Source organism: Aegilops tauschii, chromosome 7, assembly GCF_002575655.3.
Source record: "Aegilops tauschii subsp. strangulata cultivar AL8/78 chromosome 7, Aet v6.0, whole genome shotgun sequence".
Classification (NCBI taxonomy): Eukaryota; Viridiplantae; Streptophyta; class Magnoliopsida; order Poales; family Poaceae; genus Aegilops; species Aegilops tauschii.
In genome coordinates this window covers 616898371-616920808 of record NC_053041.3, presented here as the reverse complement: position 1 = coordinate 616920808, position 22438 = coordinate 616898371, and positions in this window count along the sequence as shown.

Below are 22438 nucleotides of genomic sequence, written 5' to 3'. Positions count from 1 at the left end.
GGACTCCGCCGATAGGGCTCACCGTCACCTTCACCAACAGATTTGATGCGTACTACCTCCTCGGCAAGGTGTTTTGGTGTGGATGCGAATTCATCGCATTCACAACCCACAACATCTTCACAAACTTCGACTGCATCTTCCCCACCCGCAATGGTATGCACAGCCTCCCCTACTACATCGGCCAGGACGGCATGGAGAGGGAGGAGTGAAGAGAAGGCGCAGTGAAGATGGTGGTGAAGTCCCGGTCTCGATCGTGAGCTTGTCTTGCCCTAGGGTGTTAGGGCTTTTTATCTTTTATATATTTCTATCTTAATTATGCCGTTGGTTGTACCGTGAACTTTTAATCTTTGTCGTGTTATCCCCTAAGAACTTTGTTATGCTTGCCACCCTTATTTGATATGTCATTGGTTATCAGTGTTTTTGCTTGCTATTTCTATCTTATTTGACGTGAGATAAATCGCTAGATGGATATGGTGCCGTACACGAGCCCTTTTGCTAAATCAATCAATGATTGAGTATTCCTCAATGAAAACCAGCAAGTTTTCTCCCATTTAGAGTAGGGTCAAGTTTTCACCCATTTAGAGTAGGTCAAGTTTTCGCACGCGCCGATAATGGAGTAGTTGAAGTGTCAAAAAGGAAACTAAAGCTAGAAAAATGAGCCATGCTGATGTTGAAAAGAAGAAGAAAAGCTAATTTTTTTGAATTGTTTGTGGCCCTATTCCGTATATTGTATGAACAAAAACAAGCTAATTTTTGAATAGTTTGTGGACTATGCTATGGTTTAGGGTACCCTATGTTTTATGTAAGAAGTATGCTATGGTTGCTACTTTTTATGTTATGGATGTATGATTGCTACGTGAGATATCGGTCGATGGATATGGTGCCGTAGCCGAGCCGTAGACAAGCTCTCTAGATGGATATGGTGCCATAGCCGAGCCTAGACATGCTCTCTAGATGGATATGCTGGCTAATGGTGCCACCGGACTTTATTTTAGACGTGGTTTCAGATGGATAACATGATCTACATAATTAAGTCTGACATGTTCTTAATAAAAAGCAAAAACAAAAAATCATGTATACAATATTTTTCTTGCAACAAAAACTTGTTTATAATACCCGCATGTCAAAAAATGAAAGTGTTGTGCCGTAGGCTATATACAGAAGGAAATTGCCATGATATGTACAAATAAATTTGACATGTGCAAGTCCAACAATAGATCGATTTACCATCATGTACTATTTTTATTCGGCATGGCAATAAATGGATTTACCATGGTAATAATCAAGGGAAAAAACAGAGCCAGCGCGTGGGCCTTCGACACTCAACGCAATGAGACGGCCCAACAAGAGCTTAGTTTCAATTTGGGCCCTAGAACTATGTTTTTTTTCTTCTGCGGTCGGTGTTGTCTGACGAAACTGAAGAAACTGAAAGTGTACAAAACTGATGAAACTGACGGGTACCCGAAACTGACATGATCCACAAATTAAGCAACACAGAGCATAGAGCACATGATCCACAAATTAAGCAACACAGAGCATAGAGCACATGATCCACAAATTTAAGCAAATCGTAGAGCACATGATCCACAAATTTAACCAAATCCTAGAGCACATGTCACCACTCTAATAACATCTCTAACGAGTGATGACCAGCAAGTAAGCAAATCCTAGAGCAACTACACAAAAATAAAAGGGATAAAATCCTAAAGCTATCAGATTCGCCTGCTTGTTCAATTGAATCATCTGCTTCAAGTTCTTGTTCATCTTCTTTATTTCCCCCTTCAATCTGCATCCCCAACTGCCAGAGCAGCACTTTCAGAGAGCAAATTCGTTGTTGCTGACGGCAGGTTCAGCTCCAGGGCTGGGGCCCCATTGAATTGAATCCGCTTAATGCAGTCATCCAGCCATTCAAAATGTGTGCATTTCTTCACGATCTGAAACGAAAACATGAACCCTAAATCCCAGATTGAAAAAGAATTAAAAGCAAATAGAAAAAGAAATCAGAGAAAAATCATGAGATCTAACCTGCCCCTCTGGCTTGCTCTCGCATTTCACGAACTCGCACCCATAGTTGCCATTCTTGACCTCCTTTGAAGTCAACCGTATCAGTGGCGCGCTGCGTGGGCAGTCAGGACATCACTCCATGGGAAGTGGACCATACTGGGTCCACGAGGGGCGGGAGGCTGAAGTGGAGCTCGACATATCGCCCAAAGTCGCCGGAGAAGAAGAAGCAGAGGAGTGGCTCCTCTTGTCGCTGGAGAAGAAGAAGCAGAGTAGGAGTGGCTCCTCTCATCGCTGCAGAATAAGCACCAGAATAAAGGGGGTACCCGAAGAAAGGGGAGGCACAACCAACAAGTCTCGCGGATCGCCCCATGATCCAACGATGCGGAGCCGTCCATGTGATCCAACGGCGCGGAGCCTGCTCGCAGCCTGCCCTCAGAATTACTTCTAGAAGACCACATCTGGGGGCTGTCGCTTGGCGCTAGGGTGTGATCGGACGGCTGACGTTCGGAGCTAGGTGATACGTCCATTTTGCATCATGCTTTTATATCAATATTTATTGCATTATGGGCTGTTATTACACGTTATGTCACAATACTTATGCCTATTCTCTCTTATTTTACAAGGTTTACATGAAGAGGGAGAATGCCGGCAGCTGGAATTCTGGGCTGGAAAAGGAGCAAATATTAGAGACCTATTCTGCACAGCTCCAAAAGTCCTGAAACTTCACGGCGGCAGTTTTTGGAATTAATAAAAAATACTGGCGAAAGAATCAACCAGAGGGGGCCACCCACCATCCACGAGGGCGGGGGGCGCGCCCCCTACCTCGTGGGCCCCCTGGCAGGCCTCCGGTGCCCATCTTTTTCTATATGAAGTCTTTCGCCCTGGAAAAAATCAGAAGGAAGCTTTCGGGAGGAAGCGCCGCCATCTCGAGGCGGAACCTTGGCGGAACCAATCTAGGGCTCCAGCGGAGCTGTTCTGCCGGGGAAACATCCCTCCGGGAGGGGGAAATCATCACCATCATCGTCACCATCGATCCTCTCATCGGGAGGGGGTCAATCTCCATCAACATCTTCACCAGCACCATCTCATCTCAAACCCTAGTTCATCTCTTGAATCCAATCTTTGTCTCAAAACCTCAGATTGGTACATGTGGGTTGCTAGTAGTGTTGATTACTCCTTGTAGTTTATGCTAGTCGGTTTATTTGGTGGAAGATCATATGTTCAAATCCTTTATGCATATTAATACCCCTCTGATTATGAACATGAATATGATTTGTGAGTAGTTACGTTTGTTCCTGAGGACATGGGAGAAGTCCTGCTATAAGTAGTCATGTGAATTTGCTATTCGTTCGATATTTTGATGAGATGTATGTTGTCTTTCCTCTAGTGGTGTTATGTGAACGTCGACTACATGACACTTCACCATTATTTGGGCCTAGGGGAAGGCATTGGGAAGTAATAAGTAGATGATGGGTTGCTAGAGTGACAGAAGCTTAAACCCTAGTTTATGCGTTGCTTTGTAAGGGGCTGATTTGGATCCATATGTTTCATGCTATGGTTAGGTTTACCTTAATACTTCTTTTGTAGTTGCGGTTGCTTGCAATAGAGGTTAGTCATAAGTGGGATGCTTGTCCAAGGAAGGGCAGTACCCAAGCACCGGTCCACCCACATATCAAATTATCAAAGTAACAAACGTGAATCATATGAGCGTGATGAAAACTAGCTTGACGATAATTCCCATGTGTCCTCGGGAGCGTTTTCCTTTATATAAGAGTTTGTCCAGGCTTGTCCTTTGCTACAAAAAGGATTGGGCCACCTTGCTGCACCTTTTTTACTTTTATTACTTGTTACCCGTTACGAATTACCTTATCACAAAACTATCTGTTACCGATAATTTCAGTGCTTGCAGAGAATACCTTACTGAAAACCGATTGTCATTTCCTTCTGCTCCTCATTGGGTTCGACACTCTTACTTATCAAAAGGACTACGATAGATCCCCTATACTTGTGGGTCATCAAGACTCTTTTCTTGCGCTGTTGCCGGGGAGTGAAGCGCCTTTGGTAAGTGGAATTTGGTAAGGAAAAATTTATATAGTGTGCTGAAATTTACTGTCACTTGTTAATATGGAAAAAAAAATCCTTTGAGGGCCTTGTTCGGGGTATCTTTACCCCGACCAGTAGACCAAAGAGTTGCTCCTCAACCTACTGAAAATGTTTACTTTGAAATTCCTTCGGGTATGATAGAGAAATTGCTAGCTAATCCTTTTACAGGAGATGGAACATTGCATCCCGATTTGCACCTAATCTATGTGGATGAAGTTTGTGGATTATTTAAGCTTGCAGATATGCCCGAGGATGTTATCAAGAAGAAGGTATTCCCTTTATATTTGAAGGGAAAGGCATTGACATGGTTTAGGCTACGTGATGATATGGGATCATGGAACTACAACCGATTGAAATTGGAATTTCATCAGAAGTTTTATCCTATGCATCTTGTTCATCATGATCGTAATTATATATATAATTTTTGGCCTCGCGAAGGATAAAGCATCGCTCAAGCTTGGGGGAGGCTTAAGTCAATGTTATATTCATGCCCCAATCATGAGCTCTCAAGAGAAATTATTATTCAAAATTTTTATGCCCAGCTTTCTCTCAATAATCGCCCCATGCTCGATACTTCTTGTACTGGCTCTTTTATGATGAACTATTGAATTCAAATGGGATTTATTGGAAAGAATTAAACTCAAATCTGTAGATTGGGATCTCGACGAAGGTAAGGAGTCAGGTATAACACCTAAGTTTGATTGTGTTAAATCTTTTATGGATACCGATGTTTTCCGTGAATTTAGCACTAAATATGGACTTGACTCTGAGATAGTAGCTTCTTTTTGTGAATCATTTGCTACTCATCTTGATCTCCCTAAGGAGAAGTGGTTTAAATATCATCCTCCCATTGAAGTAAAAGTTGCTGAACCTATTAAAGTTGAAGAAAATACTATCACTTATAATGTTGATCCTGTTGTTCCTACCGCTTATATGGAGAAACCACCTTTCCCTGTTAGAATAAAGGATCATGCTAAAGCTTCAACTGTGGTTCGTAAGAGTAATACTAGAACACCTACACCCCCTGAGCAAATTAAAGTTGAACTTAGTATTGCTATGGTTAAAGATCTCTTGGTCGATAATATTGATGGGCATGTTATTTACTTCTGTGATGAAGCTGCTAGAATTGCTAGACCCGATACTAAGGGTAAACATAGACCTGTTGTTGGCATGCCTGTTGTTTCTGTTAAAATAGGAGATCATTGTTATCATGGCTTATGTGATATGGGTGCTAGTGCAAGTGCAATACCTCATTCCTTATACAAAGAAATTATGCATGATATTGCACCTGCTGAGATAGAAGAAATTGATGTTACAATTAAGCTTGCAAATAGAGATACTATTTCACCAGTTGGGATTGTTAGAGATGTTGAAGTCCTGTGTGGGAAAGTTAAATATCCTACTGATTTTCTTGTTATTGGTTCCCCACAAGATGACTTTTGTCCCATCATATTCGGTGGGCCCTTCTTGAATACTGTTAATGCTAAGATAGACTGCGAAAAAGACATTGTTATTGTTGGTTTAGGGGATATGTCTCATGAGTTTAATTTTGCTAAATTTCGTAGACAACCCCATGATAAAGAATTGCCTAGTCAAGATGAAATTATTAGTCTAGCTTCTATTGCCGTGCCTCCTAATGATCCTTTAAAACAATATTTGCTAGACCATGAAAATGATATGTTTATGAATGAAAGAAGGGAAATAGATGAAGTATTCTTTAAACAGGGACCTATTTTGAAACACAACTTGCCTGTTAAAATCCTAGGGGATCCTCCTCCACCCAAGGGTGATCCCGTGTTTGAGCTTAAACCATTGCTTGATACTCTTAAATATGTTTATCTTGATGAAAATAAGATATATCCTATTATTATTAGTGCTAACGTTTCAGAGCAAGAAGAAGATAAATTACTGAAAAATTTGAAGAAGCACCGTGCTGCTATTGGATATACTCTTGATGATCTTAAGGGCATTAGTCCCACTCTATGCCAGCAAAAAATAAAATTGGAGAAAGACGCTAAACCGGTTGTTGATCACCAACGACGGTTAAATCCTAAGATGAAAGAAGTGGTAAGAAAAGAAATACTAAAGCTTCTGGAGGCAGGTATAATTTATCCTGTTGCTGATAGTCAGTGGGTAAGTCCTGTCCATTGTGTCCCTAAGAAGGGAGGTATTACTATTGTTCCTAATGATAAAGATGAATTGATCCCACAAAGAATTGTTACAGGTTATAGAATGGTAATTGATTTCTGCAAATTAAACAAAGGTACTAAAAAGGATCATTACCCTTTACCTTTTATTGATCAAATGCTAGAAAGATTATCCAAACATACACATTTTTGCTTTCTAGATGGTTATTCTCGTTTTTCTCAAATACCTGTGTCAAAAAAGGATCAAGAAAAGACCACTTTTACTTGCCCTTTCAGTACCTTTGCTTATAGACGTATGCCTTTTGGTTTATGCAATGCACCTGCTACCTTTCAAAGATGTATGATGGCTATATTCTCTGACTTTTGTGAAAAGATTGTTGAGGTTTTCATGGACTTGACCCATTCCGTTAGCTTAGCACTCGATCGTTTAGTATGTTGCTATTGCTTTCTTCATGACTTATACATGTTCCTATGACTATGAGATTATGCAACTCCCGTTTACCGGAGGAACACTTTGTGTGCTACCAAACGTCACAACGTAAATGGGTGATTATAAAGGTGCTCTACAGGTGTCTCCAAAGGTACTTGTTGGGTTGGCGTATTTCGAGATTAGGATTTGTCACTCCAATTGTCGGAGAGGTATCTCTGGGCCCACTCGGTAATGCACATCACTATAAGCCTTGCAAGCATTGTGACTAATGAGTTAGTTGCGGGATGATGTGATACGGAACGAGTAAAGAGACTTGCCGGTAACGAGATTGAACTAGGTATCGAGATACCGACGATCAAATCTCGGGCAAGTAACATACCGGTGACAAAGGGAACAACGTATGTTGTTATGCGGTCTGACCGATAAAGATCTTCGTAGAATATGTGGGAGCCAATATGGGCATCCAGGTCCCGCTATTGGTTATTGACCGGAGACGTGTCTCGGTCATGTCTACATAGTTCTCGAACCCGTAGGGTCCGCACGCTTAACGTTACGATGACAGTTTTATTGAGTTTTGATGTACCGAAGGAGTTTGGAGTCCCGGATGAGATCGGGGATATGACGAGGAGTCTCGAAATGGTCGAGACGTAAAGATCGATATATTGGACGACTATATTCGGACTTCGGAAAGGTTCCGAGTGATTCGGGTATTTTTCGGAGTACCGGAGAGTTACGGGAATTCGTATTGGGCCTTAATGGGCCATACGGGAAAGGAGAGAAAGGCCTCAAAAGGTGGCCGCACCCCTCCCCATGGTCTGGTCCGAATTGGACTAGGGAAAGGGGGCGCACCCTTCCTTCTTTCTCCTTCCCCCTTCCCTTCTCCTACTCCCACAAGGAAAGGAGGAGTAGGACTCCCCCCTATGGCGCGCCTCTCCCCTTGGCCGGCCGCCTCCCCTTGCTCCTTTATATACGGGGGCAGGGGGGCACCCCAGAGACACAACAATTGATCCTTGAGATCTCTTAGCCGTGTGCGGTGCCCCCCTCCACCATATTACACCTCGATAGTACCGTTGCGGAGCTTAGGCGAAGCCCTGCGTCGATGGAACATCATCATCGTCACCATGCCGTCGTGCTGATGAAACTCTCCCTCAACACTCGGCTGGATCGGAGTTCGAGGGACGTCATCGAGCTGAACGTGTGTAGAACTCGGAGGTGCCGTGCGTTCGGTACTTGATCGGTCGGATCGTGAAGACGTACGACTACATCAACCGCGTTGTGATAACGCTTCCGCTGTCGGTCTACGAGGGTACGTGGACAACACTCTCCCCTCTCGTTGCTATGCATCACCATGATCTTGCGTGTGTGTAGGAATTTTTTTGAAATTACTACGTTCCCCAACAGTTGTGACCAAGCGCAAGTCTGACCCGACCATGGTCAGGCATTTGTATAGGAACAATAGAACTCGGCAGTTCCTGTTTCAAGAAGATCACAGCCGTAAAACTGTGTATAAGCAATAGTTTATGAACAACATATATAACAGAAAACAGCTCGTACCATAAGTTTCTCGACACAGTTGGACCTGTTCAACGAGTGCAGCAGTGGCACACATATCCCACGTGGCCTTCCACCATTGAAACACCCCACAAGGACCTCAAGACGATCAATGAAGTGTAGGAACTTGTGGATGTCGATCCAGTCAACTTCAGTGCCATTAGTAACAGCCGAGTTATTACAGAGTAACAAACGAGCAGACTGCTTAACTCTAAAAAAACCTACACGTGCCACCAATTATAAGAAAATATTAGTTAGAAGTAGCATCTTCGTGAGAGATTCGTTGCTACTTCTAAAGTTAAATTGTGATTAGTTAGACAGAATAGGTGGATTAAGAAGTAATCGATGCAACAAGCAAGAACCAGATACAAAACTAACATGGATGAACAATTGGAACGATGTCGGGGTGGAAGATCGCAGTGAAGATGAGACCAGGTTCTGCTATTTCCATCAACATTCGTGCGCCAACTTTCAGTCCGTAACACTTGAGAAAGTTTATCCAAGTTCGGCCATAAAAAAGCAGAGATCTTCTTGGTTCATGAACCCAACTCGGAACTTATATCCATGGCTTGTCTTCACTGTGACCATTAAACTAGTCTATTCAGTTATGGCAAGGCCGAGCATCTTGAGTACATGTGTTCTGGCAGAGCAAATAATACACTGCAGGAAAAATAATATGAGAACACAGCATGTTCAAAAAAACCCCACCCTCCCGGATAGAAAAGAGGATTCTAGGAACATACTGTGTGCGTTTCAAAATGTTGTGTTAGGATGAGAAGGAACAAGTGTGGCATCTCGCCGAGGGCGCAGAAACCTGTAGGGTCCTCGCACTTTGGGCACTGCAAATGAAACACACTAGATTCAGTAGGAAGAAAAATGCATCAACGGCGGCGGCTGCCATCCTAGGATTACCTGCGACCAAGGGACTTGGATTTATCGGGGATGGATGAAGAATTCGTACCTGGTTCTCCATGAGAAAACCCTATGCAATCGCCGAGAGGGGGTTTTCTCTGAACAAGCAGACGAGGGAGAAGGGGATTCAGGCCCAGTGAAATATTGCCGCTTCGTCCGTCTAGCTTACTGCTAAAGCTGGAAAGGGGGGGGGGTTTGTGATTTGACGGCTCATTGGGCATTACTGCGGCGCTATGACCGGGGTGTGTCTACCGTGAAGTTGTGCACTCTAATTTGTGCATATGGCACGTGGACCCCGTTGCCGGTTACCCCACATATCAGCGAAAGGAAGTAGAAAGACAGGAGTAACTAGTTACACATAAATATATATTTTGACAGAGAGATACCCCCTCTGTAAAGAAATATACAAATCTTTTATATCACAGGCTCACCTTGCCGAGAAATATACTCCCTCTGCAACGCACGGGCATTATGGGGGTTTAGCTTTTTTTATGGGGGTTCAGCTGAGAATATAATACTCAGATAGGCTCACGGTTCTGGACTTTGGGCCGCAGGCCGACCCTGCATGTTTGGGGGCCCATGTGTTCTACCTCAGCGCTTTTCATATTGCAAGCGATCGGTACGGCGCTGGTTTTAGATGCTGTCACAAGGCGAATACACAAAATTGAATAAAGCACGGCAGCTGTTGGAATGAAATCGAACGACAGTTCCTGTAAGGGCATATTTATCCCTAAGTTGTTTTGGTGATTGATGACAATGCTTTTGAGGACTAATCGTGTGCATTGAGTGTTTTCAGAGATTCATCCTTTTGGCACAAGACGACTCCCTCCCCTCGGAGCTTGAAGCGAAGACGGTGTAGTCCTTTCAAATTAGTTTGGTGGAATAGTTTCATAGGGATCACCGTACTATCAAGAGGGGGTCCGCTTTGGAAAGGCTATGGCGGAATCATCACGTACACTTCCTTTGCCCCCCCTCCGAGCCTTTCCGCTTCTATGATGGGCTCGTTCCTCTCTTCAGTGTGTCCTCTCTGGTCCCAGCGGTAGTACCGCGGGCCGGAGCGATAGTACCGCTTGGGTGCTATAAGCGGTAGTACCGCGCCAGAGCGGTAGTACCGCTCTGGAGCGGTAGTAACGCTGGTAGCCCCCAGCCGTAGTACCGCTGCGGTCTCGTGCTAGTACCGCCTCGATTCGAGGGGTCTTTTTTCGTGTCGGGTTTTACGGTACTAGCCACAGCAGTGGGGGCCGTAGTACCGCTCGTATGCGGTAGTACCGCCCTGCCACCGCGGTAGTACCGCGAGGGGGAGCGGTAGTACCGCTTATAGGGGCAAGCGGTAGTACCGCTGACCAAGCGGTAGTACCGCTCTCTGCGGGGCTGAAGTGGGGGTAACGGTTGGATTGTTCCCCCCACTATATAAGGGGGTCTTCTTCCCCAAAGTTGACTTACCTCTTCCCCCAAAAGCTCCATTGTTGCTCCAAGCTCCATTTTTGCCCGATCTCTCTCCCTAGCCAATCAAACTTGTTGATTTGCTCGGGATTTGTTGAGAAGGCCACGATCTACACTTCCACCAAGAGAAATTTGATTCCCCCACTTATCCCTAGCGGATCTTGTTACTCTTGGGTGTTTGAGCACCCTAGACGGTTGAGGTCACCGCGGAGCCATAGTCCATTGTGGTGAAGCTTTGTGGTGTCGTTGGGAGCCTCCAATTAAGTTGTGGAGATTGCCCCAACCTTGTTTGTAAAGGTCCGGACGCCACCTTCAAGGGCACCAATAGTGGAATCACGGCATCTCGCATTGTGTGAGGGCGTGAGGAGAATACGGTGGCCCTTGTGGCTTCTTGGGGAGCATTGTGCCTCCATACCGCTCCAACGGAGACATACTTCCCCTCAAAAGGAAGGAACTTCGGTAACACATCCTCGTCTTCACTGGCTCCACTCTTGGTTATCTCGTCCCTTTACTTTCGCAAGTTTACTCGTGTTATATCTCTTATTTGCTTGCGTGCTTGTTGTCATTGCATCATATAGGTTGCTCACTTAGTTGCATATCTAGACAACCTATTTTGATGCAAACTTTAATTTGGTAAAGAAAAGCTAAAAATTGTTAGTTGCCTATTCACCCCCCCTCTAGTCAACTATATCGATCTTTTCAATTGGTATCAGAGCCTCGTCTCTTTTTAAGGACTTTACCGTCCGAAGAGTATGGTTGACGTCGTAGACGGTGTGGAGGAGCACTCCGGTGTGAATCCGGTCTCGTCTACAGGAGATGGGGGAACCGCGGTCTCTCGTGAGGAATTAAATGTGGCGTTGGACACATTGAAAACCTCCATGACTACCGAGGTCGAAAGCATGTTTAATAAATACTTAGAAGGGCTTAAACTTTCCACCGCACCATTGAAAGTGGGTGATCCCGCCAACAAGGTGACGGATGCTACCTCCGACAAAGGGGAAGCTACTAGCGAGAAAGCTCCTACCTCTAGTGGTAAAAGGGGCACCGGCATCTTTGCCCATGTGGAACCTCCACCTGTCTATGGTGGACTGCTCCCTTCCACTCATTTGAATCATGCCGGTCCGGCTCCTAAGATTGAGAAGAATGTAGATTTTGATTCTTGGATCTATCGTTTTAAGCGTCATTTAAATCATGTGAACACTAACCTTTGGAGAATCATTGAAGAAGGTTTCTATCCGCATGACCGAAGTAACTTCACTCCTAGAGAAGTTGTGGATCATCAATTCAATGAGAATGCTCTCTTCATCATCCAAGAAGCAATCCCACCCGAAGATCTTCCTCATCTCCGGCCTTACACCGTGGCCAAAGATGCTTGGCTCCAAGTTGTTTCCCTCTATCGGGGAAGCGCAAGCATTCAACGCTCCAACTATGAAGTGGTGCAAGATGAAGCCGACGAGTTTGCAATGAAAGAAGATGAAGAACCGCGTGAGCTCTTTCGGAGAGTAACCAAACTCGCGGTCTCTCTCCGAGATCATGGAAGTAAGGACACGGATGAGAATTGGATTAAGCGCAAATTCCTCAAGGCAATGATGCCCTACCACAAAGCCATGTCCTCCGTAATTCGTCAAAGGCCGGACTTCCACACCTTGTCATCAAGTGAAGTGTTGGATGAGTTTGTTGCTATGAGCATCTTGGACAAGACCGCCGACAATGCGGTTCTTCGCTCTCAAAGAGTAAAGAAGCCCAACCTTGCTCTAAAGGCCAAGGTTAGTATGGAGGAAGAGGATGAAGAGGAAGAAGAGGAGGGCAACCTCGAAGATACGAAGTATGCCTATCATGAACACATGGCGCTTGCTTCAAGGCAATTTTGGAGCAAGAAGAACACAAGGCCAAACTTCAACAAGAACAATTCAAGTGGCGCAAAGGGCAAGCAACGAGTGAAAACTTGCTTCAATTGTGGCAATGTGAGCCACTTTTTTGCGGAGTGCCCTTACGAGAAGAGGGAAGACAATGGTGGCAAGCTCATTAGAAAGGACAAGGCCAAGTCGTTCCCCAACAAGAGCAACTTCACCAAGAAGACTCTTCCCAAGGCATTAGTGGTACAAGAAGAGTACAACAAGGATGATGAAGATGATGAAGATGATGAGTCGGTTGCCATGGCCTCCGTTGCCATTGCGAAGACTCCACGGATGTCTCTCTTCGACTCACCCAATGAGAACATCACCGCCAAGTGCCTCATGGCTAAAGCCACCAATAAGGTAACCTCCAACATCAAAACTACCATCATTGATCATCCTTCTTCGACGGATAGCATTGATGAACATGAGGGGACAAATGTGGAGGAAAATGAGTTTGAGACCTTTATGGGTAAACTCAAGGGTAAATCTAAGAAGCACTTTGTTGCTCTCTTGGAACAACTTGGTGAAGCCAATGACATGATTGAGGCTCACGAAGATACCATCTCTAAGATGGAGGGGCATAGTCGTGACTATGCCGATGAGATTTCGGATCTTTCCAATGCTCTTGACGAAGAGCGTGGTCTTCGTTTGGCTCTTGAGGAGTCATACAACGATGATCATGCTAAGTTAAAGAAAGATCTTGATCATTCTCTTGTTGCGTCTCGTGTGCTAAACTCCGAGAAGGAAAAACTTGGGGTTGATCTTGCTAGACGTAAAGAGGAGTTTGACATTCTCGACAAGGCTCACAAAGTCCTGAAGGGCGTTCATGCTAGCCTCAAGGAGTCTCATGATCAACTCCAAGTAATGCTAACTAAGGAGAAAGCCACCTTTCCTCATATGGTGTTAATTGATACTGCAAATGCTACTAACCCTTGTTGTGAGCATGTGCATCTTGTTGAGGAGAATGCTAAGTTGAAGGAGCAACTTGAGAAAGGCCTTGTGTCATGCATACAAGGTGAGAAGAACCTCAACGACCTTTTGAGAAACCAAAAGGAAGTTGTGGCCAAGGAGGGGATTGGGTTCGCACCCAAGTCCAAGAACAAGAAGAAGAATGACAAGACCAAACGATCTCCCCCTCTCAAGCAAACTTTTGTGAAGGAGGGAGAGGGTACTTCCAAGGAGAATAAGAACAATGCGAAGGGTGACGGTGTCAAGAAGGGCAATACCACCCCATCCAACAAAGCCGGCGACTTTAATCCTGCTTATGTGTTATGCCGTGCAAGTGATGGGCATGTTTATGCCAAATTTGTTAGTTCACCTCATGAGTATATTGAATGGTCCATTTGGGTTCCTAAGACCCTTGTTACTAACATCAAAGGACCCATTACAAAATGGGTACCTAAAACCAAGCATTGATCTCTTGTAGGTGTTTGCTTCTGGTGGGGGATCATGGTTGCTCGATAGTGGAGCTACAAATCATATGACCGGAAGCAAGGACTTGGTGGTGGACGTGCACAAGATTCCATCTATGCCCACCAATGTCGAGTGGGGTGATGCCTCGTCTTCTAAGGTATTGGGACTCGGCAAAGTTGTCATTTCTCATGATCTCACGATCGAGAAGGTCATGCTAGTTGAGTCCCTCGCATACAATTTACTTTCCGTTCGTCAACTTGCTACCATGGGCTTTGCCACTTTCTTTGATATTGATACCGTGGCCCTCTTGTGGAGCAAGACTCTTAAAGTAGCCTTTGTTGGGCATGTCGAGAACGGTCTCTATGTGATTAACTTTTCGGAGCGACCCACTAAGACCGTGACATGCCTAATGGCTAAAGTTGACGTGGGATGGCTTTGGCATCGCCGTTTAGCCCATGTCAATATGAGATCTTTGCAAAGTCTTCTCAAGGGGGACCATGTCCGTGGACTAACGAACGTTAGTTTTGCTAAAGATCGTGCTTGCAGTGCTTGTATCAAAGGAAAGCTTCATGAGAAGGCTCACCCTCCCACGACTCTCATTTACTCGAAGAGGCCTTTGGAGCTCCTTCACTTGGATCTCTTTGGGCCTCCATCCTTTGATTGTCTTGGGGGTAGAAAGTATTGCTTGGTAATTGTGGATGACTATTCAAGATACACTTGGGTGTATTTCTTCAAGAGGAAGAGTGAGACCCAACAAACCGTCATTGACTTTGCAAATGAAGCCCAACGTCAACACAATGCAAAGATCTTGACAATAAGAAGTGACAATGGCACCGAGTTCAATAACTACACCTTGGATGAGTTTCTTAGTGATGAGGGGATCAAGCATCAATTTTCCGCACCTTACACCCCTTAACAAAATGGTGTTGCAGAGAGGAAGAACCGGACGTTGATGGATGCGGCAAGGACCATGATGGCGGAGTTCAAGTCCCCATACAACTTTTGGGCCGAAGCCATCAACACCGCGTGTCATGCTTCAAATCGGCTCTATCTCCGCAAAGGCTTGAACAAGACTCCATATGAGATACTCACCGGTAACAAGCCCAACCTCAAGTACTTCCGGGTGTTCGGGTGTAAGTGTTTCATTCTCAAGAAAGGTATTCGTTTGTCTAAATTTGAGACTAGAGCTCATGAGGGCATATTTGTTGGTTATGCTACAAACTCCCATGCTTACCGTGTTCTCAATAAGTCCACGGGACTTATTGAGGAGATGTGTAACGTGGAGTTTGATGAGAATAACGGCTCCCAAGTGGAGCAAAGTGGTACTTGTGATGTAGGTGATGATGTCCTTTGTCTTTTCCCAGTTGTGCAAATCCCGTATTGTCATCAATCCACCAAAAAGGGGGAGATTGTAAGGGCATATTTATCCCTAAGTTGTTTTGGTGATTGATGACAATGCTTTTGCGGACTAATCGTGTGCATTGAGTGTTTTCAGAGATTCATCCTTTTGGCACGAGACGATTCCCTCCCCTCGGAGCTTGAAGCGAAGACGGTGTAGTCCTTTCGAATTAGTTTGGTGGACTAGTTTCATAGGGATCACCGTACTATCAAGAGGGGGTCCGCTTTGGAAAGGCTATGGCGGAATCATCACGTACACTTCCTTTGCCCCCCTCCGAGCCTTTCCGCTTCTATGATGGGCTCGTTCCTCTCTTCAGTGTGTCCTCTCTGGTCCCAGCGGTAGTACCGCGGGCCGGAGCGGTAGTACCGCTTGGGTGCTATAAGCGGTAGTACCGCGCCAGAGCGGTAGTACCGCTCTGGAGCGGTAGTACCGCTAGTAGCCCCCAGCCGTAGTACCGCTGCAGTCTCGTGCTAGTACTGCCTCGATTCGAGGGGTCTTTTTTCGTGTCGGGTTTTACGGTACTAGCCACAGCAGTGGGGGCCGTAGTACCGCTCGTATGCGGTAGTACCGCCCTGCCACCGCGGTAGTACCGCTCTGGGCCCAGCGGCAGTACAGCGAGGGGGAGCGGTAGTACCGCTTATAGGGGCAAGCGGTAGTACCGCTCTCTGCGGGGCTGAAGTGGGGGTAACGGTTGGATTGTTTCCCCCACTATATAAGGGGGTCTTCTTCCCCAAAGTTGACTTACCTCTTCCCCCAAAAGCTCCATTGTTGCTCCAAGCTCCATTTTCGCCCGATCTCTCTCCCTAGCCAATCAAACTTGTTGATTTGCTCGGGATTGGTTGAGAAGGCCACGATCTACACTTCCACCAAGAGAAATTTGATTCCCCCACTTATCCCTAGCGGATCTTGTTACTCTTGGGTGTTTGAGCACCCTAGACGGTTGAGGTCACCGCGGAGCCATAGTCCATTGTGGTGAAGCTTTGTGGTGTCGTTGGGAGCCTCCAATTAAGTTGTGGAGATTGCCCCAACCTTGTTTGTAAAGGTCCGGTTGCCGGCTTCGAAGGCACCAATAGTGGAATCACGGCATCTCGCATTGTGTGAGGGCGTGAGGAGAATACGGTGGCCCTTGTGGCTTCTTGGGGAGCATTGTGCCTCCACACCGCTCCAACGGAGACGTACTTCCCCTCAAAAGGAAGGAACTTCGGTCACACATCCTCGTCTTCACCGGCTCCACTCTTAGTTATCTCGTCCCTTTACTTTCGCAAGTTTACTCGTGTTATATCTCTTATTTGCTTGCGTGCTTGTTGTCATTGCATCATATAGGTTGCTCACTTAGTTGCATATCTAGACAACCTATTTTGATGCAAACTTTAATTTGGTAAAGAAAAGCTAAAAATTGTTAGTTGCCTATTCAACCCCCCTCTAGTCAACTATATCGATCCTTTCAGTTCCTAACCAGCAATCAGAGTTGCAATTCTATCAACGATATACCATGTGATAAATAATACTGTCGTACTACTTATACACATAGGACACTTGTTTCACCATGCCAGATTATTACATCAAAATCTCTCGGAGGATAGATCAGTTTGGCAGTTGCGTGCTGCTACTGAAGAATTTCAAAGTTGATTTGGACCAGCTCTCCTTGATTTTGACATCATCCCCTACCGCAAGATATGATTTAGATTTGAACCTTGACCATCCTTTAGCATCAATCATCATGCGACCATCCTTTGTACTTACGGTATATTGAGCAGGTTCATTCACACCAAGGCTGCGCATGGTAAGAGAAACTTGGCCGCGGTCGCCCGGATTGTTGAACGACTCCCTCGTTGCTCTAGGAATTCTCTGTTTGCAAACAAGAAGACATACCCAAACATTTAGATCAACATAGTGAATCATGTGAAACAACATGGAAAGAAAAAAGAACGAAGCACTTGGGCGGCCAATGCTTACCAAGAAGGTGGACATGTCAGTTTTTGTAAGGACTTTGGTATATGAAGTGCGAACTGCAGCCCAGTCTGTTGCCGGTGCAACTGCACGGGCCGGAGCAGATGCAAGTGCAAGTGTTGGTGCAGGTGCCGAAGCCGCCGCTGCTGCCGGAGATGGTGCTCCTTGTAGAGCTGGTGCCGGTATCGGAGCAGGTGCCGGTGTCGATTCCCGATCCTCCGGTAGATCAGACTGACCCGCTGACGCGGTCGGTGCCCAATCCTTAGCTGGATCAGACTGAGCTGCTGCCGTTGTCAGTGCTAGAGCAACTGCCGGTGCTCGATCTGTGCGAGACAGCGGCGATCGTGTCTGGTCTGCTATGATCAGCTTTCTAACTTGACTAGGATCCGTGACCGTGATCCAGTTTTTTTCTTCATTTATTTTAAACGCGAGAAGGACTAATTGTGGCGTTTTTGTTAAACCAAACTGCAGTTCATCATAGGGATTCAGCTTGTATTTAGATAACAGACTGATCCAATTTTTTCCAGTAATATAAGTGATGGACAGTGCCTTCGTTACTGACACGACATAAGAAGTGAAACCTGCAAAAGTAGCCATCGTAGAGCAAACCAAACGGTTTATTCTGTGATGAATGTCACATGGCAAAACCTGCATCGTAAAATTGCAGGAAAAGAAAGAAAACATGACATTAAATCAATAAGATTTAGACAGTAAATCAATAAGATTTACTTGATGTGACACGAGTGAATCCTTACCAAGAAATCACTATGTTGAAGTACTAAATAGAAGATTGATCGTCCAACTACGCGTGGCATGCAGGGGCCCCGCCTACTCCCACAAGCAGGACAGTCCAAAGGTCATGACAAATCGTATGGACCAAACATCCATGGGACTGGAAATCCTGGTGGGTGCGATAAACCCTGCAATGCATACAGATATTGGAGTGTAACCATAATTGATAAACCGTCCTCACAAAAAATATGATCTGGATACTTCAAAATATACAGACTGAATTGAGTGGATAGACATTAGAATAGACCGTTCACTCACCAAAAGCGGCAGTACTAATAAACAATACAGGGTTCACAAACACAAATCAAGTACTGAACAATAGTACTTACTACAAACAAGCAAAGTTGCACTAACTAAACTCTGCAGACTATTTCTTGCCACCGACCTACGGGATGAACCCCGCATAACTGACTAGGCCATGGACTTCGTGTGAGATGTGTACATGCACCATCACCATCTTGTCAACCTTGGAGAACCTAACAGAGTGGTCTTTCCACTCATAAACATGATGATGAAGACATGCCGTATCAAATTTGTTGGTAAGCTTTACAAGAACCAAACCCTTCGTAATCGAAGGCACAACCATGAAATTGTTGTGGTCAAGTACAGCCTCGAGAGCACGCCTGACAACAATGCTATAGGAAAACACTAGTTCAGGACACGTGGCGACAAGGACACAGCAGCTGGATAGTTCAGCAGTAGAACTCACCATCAGGTCTTCCAGTTCACACGGCATGACTTTGAGAACTTCATCTCCACCGCGGACCTGGTTCTAATTCAAACAGAAACTGTTGGGGATATAACTACTAGTGTAATCCGCCCAGGAGGGGCCGGATTACGCAATGACAATTCATCATATGAAGCTCAATATTAAGCTTGAGGATGGTGGTTCAATAAAGGGCCTAAAGCCCGTAGGCAACTTAAGGCCCGTAGTGATAAACCGCCATAATGGCATGACTTGTGTTGTAAGGCAAGATTAACTAGTCACCGAGCTGGATACTATTTATAAGCCGGCCGGGACTCTGTAGGCCGCGGGGCGTCAACCCGTGTATATAAGGGGATGACCCGCCGGCGGTTTAAGGCAAGTAACATCAAATCGGTAGCCAAGCATAGCGGATTCGCTCCCTGGTCATCGAAACCCTAGTAATTCCACCTCAACTGGAGTAGGCTTTTACCTTCACCGTAAGGGGCCGAACCAGTATAACCCTCGTGTCCTTTGTCCCGCTTTAACCCCTTTAAGCTTCCTAGCTGCGATGGCTCCACGACTAAGTCCTTTCACAAGGGCATCTGCCGTGACTATTCCACGACAGAAACCATATTTTATTACTACCTCCGTTCAGAAATATGAGATGATTTTCGATATTATACTCCACATATGACAACATACACGGACAGAAATGAGTGAACAAAGACACTAGAACATGTCTTCAAAGGCATGAGAGCAGAGGGATTACATGCAATATCCATAACACAAGTTACTGAGGCAAATATACCCTCTTAAAAGGTAGCATTGATCTTCATAAAGTACTCCCTCCGTCCCAAAATTCTTGTCTTAGATTTGTCTAGATTAGAGATGGCAATGGGTACCCATTACCCGCGTACCCGGCGGGTAAAAACCCTATTAGGACAAGGGTATGGGTCACAAAAATACCCATGGGTACATAAATAGAAAAATTCAAGACCCATTGGGTATAGTGGGTACGGGTATGGTTTAGTACAACCCATACTCGTGTACCCATGTACCCGCATGTAATATGAGTTTTTAAATATGCCTTAAATATTATGTATCCATATGCTAAATGTTTTTTACATAAATCCTGCAACTGGCCCACAACAAAGCCACAGGACCCACAAGCCCATCCCATACGTGTACGTATCTAGGTGATTAATGTCCTTGTCTCAAAAAAGGTGATTAATGTCCAGAATTGCCTCGTTCCTTATATGGCTATATCAGCGTGATTCACGTCTAAAATTACCTCGCACGCTCGTAGCAGCCAGCGCCCAGCAAATCGATCTCATCTTCTCGCCGCTGCCCACTTCCGCCGGCGCCTCCAGCCGCTTGATGCCTCGCACCACCACCCCTTTCCTGTCTTCCGAGGTGGACGCCAACACCATGGATCCAGGGCCTTGCGCCTCCGCGCGCTAGGAAAGAGCCAACTCCCCGGCTGACATCAAGGTCTCCCTCCTCCTGCTCTGGGGTCCAAGGCGCAGCATCGTTGCAACTCTATGTCCAAGTTGTCCATGAAGCAGCGACACCCTAGCTTGCTTAGCAATGGTCCATCTGCTGCTGCTGCTACCAAACACAAGAACAAGAGCAAGGTTATTTCGGCTAGGTGAGTTTCAATTTTATTTACTATTTTATGATTATGAGCGCTGATCTTAGAGTAGGAATATATTTGTTGTCCATAGATAATGTCATGTATTCATGTGTTGCTGTCATGATGTGTTGATGTTTATAAATTATTATTTTAAGTTGTTGTTTATGACTATGTAATGCTTAAATTGATGTGTTGCAAATCAGGGTAATTTTACCCACGGGTACCCATTTACCCTGACGGATGATGGGTATGGGGAAAAGTTGTACCCGTCGACGGGTATGGGTACGGGTGATGGGCAAGATTTGGGGCGACGGGTAAGGGTATGGAGTGGCTCTACCCGTACCCAAACCCTGCGGGTGCCATCCCTAGTCTAGATATGGATGTATCAAGTCACATTTTAGTATTAGATACATCCGTATCTAGACAAATCTAAGACAAGAAATTTGGGACAGAGGGAGTAGTTGAAAGTAATCTATAAGAAATCAGTGTCAACCTCTCGCATGTTTTGGTCAAAAGAGGAATTTAGAACCGTCATTTGGCACACTAAAATCACATGCAAGATCACCCAGAAAGTTGTACTACCAGTACTAGTACTGCGTGTTAGATGAAAAAACACGATCAAGATCGAGAAAAAGTTCGTCAACAAGAGACATTACCTGGACTTGCTTAATGAGGGATCCCGGAGAGGGGGGCTTGGACAGGGCGATGGCTTTGAGCTTGTCTGCGGTAGTCTCGGCGGGGTGCTTGCGCTTCTTCGTACCATGAGCCTCGACGGTTTTGGCCAGAGCCATAGACATCACGTCGGCCGGTGCTCCGGCGTCCATCCAAGAGAGGAAGCTGAGAGAGAAGAGTGAAAGGAGGAACGAGATGAGGGAGAAGCGAAGCGAGTGGGGGTTTTCTTCAAGAGAGGCAGCTGAGAGAGAAGAGTGAAATGATGGTTGCTTCGTTCGTCCAACTTACTGCTGGAAAGGAGGGGTTTTTTAATTTGACGGCTCATTGGCCATTACTGCGGCGGTTCGATCGGGGTAGTCTACCGTCACTCTACTACGGAGTAATTTAGTGCATGGCTGGTGGACCCAGGTGCTGGCTGTCCCACACATCGGCGAAAGTGAGTAATTTAGTGCATGGCTGGAGGAGGATCCGCACGGTAGAGCGTGTCCACTGTTTTTCTGAAGAAAAAAATGATTACAGCAAGCGTTTCCACTCTTACGACGGAGGAGTGCGAAACACGGCAGCCACTTGAACATACATAGTGCTCCTACTACTAGGTGTGTGCAGTGGTTCATACGTCAGTACTACACAATCTTGTTGCTAGTGTAGTAAGATATGAGGATAACAAATGATGTTGTGCGCATGTCAACTACTCCTATATGTAACATAGTACCGCTTTTTCGACTGTCCGGTCGAGAATGAACGGTGAGATCAATGTTAACAGAACTAGGTCCACAGCGCACGGAGAGTACGGTGCTACAGTACTCCACGAAAGATGAACCATATGAAGCACGAATAGTGTTAGGCAGGGTGTATGAAGGGTGCACGGGATGGGAGCAAAAGTTCCCTTCTCGACCCACTTTTGGGTGTTTGGCAGAGTGCATGAGGGGTGCATGAGTCCACACTAGTAGGTTGACAAAAATACACGAAGAGGAAAAAACTATATTGAGATGAGAATGCAACCAAACACACCCACACGCTTTGTGCTACAGTGACTGATCTGCACCGTCATGTTCCGCCGAGACATGGACATGCCCATGTAGAGGGCGCCTAAACACCACCGAAGTCCCTCTGCTTCTCGAGGCGCATGACGTTGGTGATGCAGGGTGCAACCGCCCGCAGAGCCCGCTCCCGGTCGACGGGAGCCAGCTCGTCAAAGACGGCGTCCAATGGCACGAATGGATTCCGGTGACGGAGCCCTGAAAGGATTCGCCCGGCAACGGCGACGGCAGCCCGCAACCCCTCCTTGTCCACCTCAGCCCCCACCATCGCGCAGAGACGGCTCAGCTCCTCGGAGATATAGGCGAAGAAGGAGACCAGGTCAGGAAGCCGCAGCTCGTTGAAGTCGACCGGGTGGTCGAACGGGT